The sequence below is a fragment of the Chelonoidis abingdonii genome, chromosome 23 (genome assembly GCF_003597395.2).
Source record: "Chelonoidis abingdonii isolate Lonesome George chromosome 23, CheloAbing_2.0, whole genome shotgun sequence".
NCBI classification, from domain to species: Eukaryota; Metazoa; Chordata; order Testudines; family Testudinidae; genus Chelonoidis; species Chelonoidis abingdonii.
In genome coordinates, this window is record NC_133791.1 from 20330678 (window position 1) to 20334788 (window position 4111).

Genomic DNA, 4111 nt, shown 5'->3' on the forward strand with positions numbered 1-4111 from the left:
CAACCCCCCTCACCCTCAACCCTAATCCCTAACCCTTAAACCCAACCCCAACCTTAAGCCCAACCTCTAACCCTAAACCCTAGCCCTAACCTCACCCTAAACCCCAACCCCTGACCCTAACCCTTAACCCCAACCGCAACCCTAACCCTCACCCTCACCCCGAACCCCTCACCCTCACGCTAAGCCGCTAACCCTTAACCCCTCACCCCTAAACTAAACCCAACCCCCAAACCCTCACTATAACCATAAACCCTAACCCTGACCCTAAGTCCTAACCCCACCCTAACCCTAACCCGAACTCCCCCTAACCCCCTATCCCCACCTACCCCTAATGCCCATCCTAAATCCTAAGCCCTAACCCTGACCCCTAACTCTAACCCCCTCACCCTCACTCCTAAACCCCTAATGCCAATCCTGACCCCTGACCCCCCCACTCACCCTAAACCCTAACCCCTACCCTAACCTCTAACCATTACCATAAACCCTAACCTCACCCCTAACCCCAACCCCTAACCCCTGACCCTAACTCAAATCCCTAACCGTAAACCTAAACCCTCACCCCTAAACCCTGAACCCTAACCGTCTAACCCCCTAACCCGTAACCCTCTAACCCTAAACCCTAAAACTAACCCTTGACCCCTGACACTGACCCTAAACCTCCAAACCTAACCCTAAATCTAACCCCTAACCCTGACTCCTATCCCCTAACCCCAACCATGACCCTGACCCTAATCCCTAACTCTAATCCTAACCCTAACACCTTCACCCTAACCCCTAACCCAGGCCCCCCCAACCCTAACCCTCATCCCTAACCTGAACCCCTCACCCTAATCCTAACCCTAAGTGACCAGGCATCTTTGTGAACAGGGGCTGCTAACAGGGAGTTTCACAGGGGAGTTCTCCAGGTGAAGGAGGAACAAATACAGCATCCTTGGGTTAAGTGACTGTTTGTGTTTGGGGGTTACTTGCTGTTTGCTGAACTTGTGTTTGCCTGTCTGGTTGGTTGGTTGATTGATTGATTGAAAGACCGTGTGCTGTGGCTGGCACTTGGAGGCTGTGAGATTCAATGGAAAGTCAGAAGCCTGACACATCAGAAAAGGGCAGACAAATAAACAGGGACAAGTTTTTAAAGTGCTTGTACACAAATGCTAGAAGTCTAAATAATAAGCTGGGTGAACTAGAGTGCCTTGTGATGAAGGAGGAGATTGATATAATAGGCATCACAGAAACCTGGTGGACTGAGCGAGAGAGATGTCTTTCAGAACTCTGGTGAAGGCATCCTGGTCCCGTGACTGTTAATGTTGAGTTTATCAATTAATCCAGAACCTCCTCAGTGAACACGTCATCTGTGACAGTTCCTACAGTTCCTTTTGGCACTACAAAAGTCGCTCAGGTTTGTGAATCTCCTTAAACATCCCCGTGAAAGACGGAAGTCAAAGAATTTCATTTATCTTCCGCAATGACTGTTACACTAACCGTGCTCCTTTTGTTCTCAATCATCAAGCGGGCCCCACTGGTTTTTCAGGCTTCCCTGCTTCTGAGTACAAAAAAGTTGTTATTACCTGGGAGTTTTTGGCGAGCTCCAAACTCCTCTTCTGGCTTTTCTATACAACTCTTGCGACTTAAACTGGTAGGTTTATCTCCTTTCTTTCTCACTAGATTGACTTCCAGTTTACAAGAAGTCGTTTTATCTCTGCACTGCTCTTTACTGTGGACCACGTGGTCGAATTTTTATGTTTTGAACCTGTGTTTCTTAATTTGAGTAGACATTGAAGTTGGCCCTAATTATGGTGTCTTGAAAGAGCGCCCAGCACCGCTAGCAGGCGTTTCACTTTAGTTCACGACTTGTTTAACTAACCCCCATTTTTGCATAGTTCCCCCTTTTAAATTAAATGCACTAGGTTGGGCTGTGAATGTTCGTCCACCACAGGGTGTTGAATGCTATTGTATTATGGCACTCTTCCAAGCAGTCCTGTATAGTTAGGTCTTGGCACAGGCCCTGCGCTCCACTCAGCGGTTAAATCTAGTTGTTGCCTCTCCTGTGCTGCGGTTCCTGTAACCAGCTGCTCCAGGAAGCAGCATTAAAGTATCGAGAAATTTTATTTCTGCATGTCACCGGAAAGTGAGATGTTCCCAGATCAAATGGGGAGATACTGAAATCCCCCACTATTTACTGGAGTTCTTAATTGGAATAGCCTCTAATTTCTCAGGCAGTTCATCCCCACTCCACTGTCCGGTCGTCCGATAGATCCCTAATTGTAATTTATAGAAGCATGAAATTTGCCATCCATAGAGATCTAATGGAACATTAACCCTTGTTTCGCTCAGATTTACTTACATTTTGAATCTACATCTTTCACAATATGCCACTTCCTCGCCTCCCCCTCCCCCCGCGCACGACTGTTCTGTCCTTCCGATAATTTGACCGTGGAAGAATTGTGTCCCATGATGTTGACGTTGTGTCTGTATGTCTCTGAAGCTTGCCGGGGCGGGGCAAAGTGATATTGTCCCATGCCCGGGCCCCGAAGGAGCCCCACGAAGAATGTCGGAGGCTCTCTTCCTGCCTCTGCCTTCCACATCCCCTGGCCCTCAGCCACCACGTCAGGATCGGCCTAGACAGAGCTAAAGTGACCTGCAACAAGGGCCTGAGCTCTCGTTGCTCAGAGCTGCAGATTAGGGTGGGCTCCAAGCTCCGGGATCTAGCCGGACTCAGTTCCATAAGAGCCAGGCAGCTACAGCGCTGTCCAGGGCCGCTCCTGATGCTGTGCACGACCCAGGTCCGGGAGAGGGGGAGGCGGGTAAGCGCAAGGTAAGTGGCTGGCCAGGGGTTGATTAGGGTCAGGGAGTCCAGGACAATCCAGGCATGGAAGGGGAGAGTTGGGGGCAGCCAGGATGGGGTGGATCATGGGCGTTCCAGGAGTCTGTCAGGACTCGGGGGGGAGTGGATAGGGTCGGGCAGTAGGACAGTAGCAGGACGCGGGGGGGGGGGGGGGGGGGGGTGGGGGGGGGGGTGGGGGGGGGGGGGGGGGGGCAGGGGGGGGGGGGTGGGGGGGGGGGGGGGGGGGGGGGGGGCGGGTGGGGGGGGGGGGGGGGGGGGGGGGGGGGGGGGGGGGGGGGTTGGGGTCCCAGGTGGTGGTTGTGGGTCTCAAGGGGGTGTCAGGAGACAAGGAGCAGGATGTCAGACGATTCTGAAGGGACAGTTGGCAGAACGTGGGTGGGGGCGATGGGGCACGGCCAGATTCTCTGGGGATGCACAGTCTTCCCATACCCTAAAGCTCATTCAGCAGTTTGAGGCTTGCAGACAGCTATTTAACACAGAAGATGTATCTTTTCCCTTAGGCTACCCATCCCTTCACTTCTCAAATGCCAAATTACAGTCATACATTAATTTCTGTGCCATTAAGAGATTCATTCGGAGAGTAGCTTCACTTTAAAATTAGCCACTTAAGATAACATGATAGAGCCAAGACAGCCATGGGGAGATAATAGAAGAGCATTTCTACAACACTCTACCTCCTTCCCAAACCCTATTAAGGAACCTCCTTCCCCGGCTGTGACGTTATTGATATAACTGGCCCATATGGTTGCAACAAGGTCCTGTAGTTGGCACCAAATCTTATGTAAAGGGCGTCATATATTGCTGCTTAGACCAGTTATGGTTGCTGGTTATATTATTGTCGCTGTATATATAATTTTTAGTTGAAGTGATGAATATTGGTCATATCGTCTGTATTTCAACTTTGCTATGCTTGAGGACACCCAGACAAGTTGTATTACCTCTGCTAGCCTGATGATGGCCATTAAGGACCATCAGCTACACAACTGAACCCATTGAAAAGCGATACCCTTTTACTCAAGCAAATATGCAGGACTTGCCCTGTGACGCCAGCCCCATTTTGCTGTAATTTTCCACATAAAACAAGAGGCTCTTTAGCACTGGAAAAGCCTATATATTCTGATCACCTCATCTCCATCGTTGTCGTTCAATCTTGTTCTTAACCTCTGAGGACTTTTGCCCTACAAAACTGAAGCTCTCACAAAAGATGAGACCCATCCCGTGGGAGTACTCCAGAGACTTGATTTGAACCTGACAGTTTACTCCACACTGCTA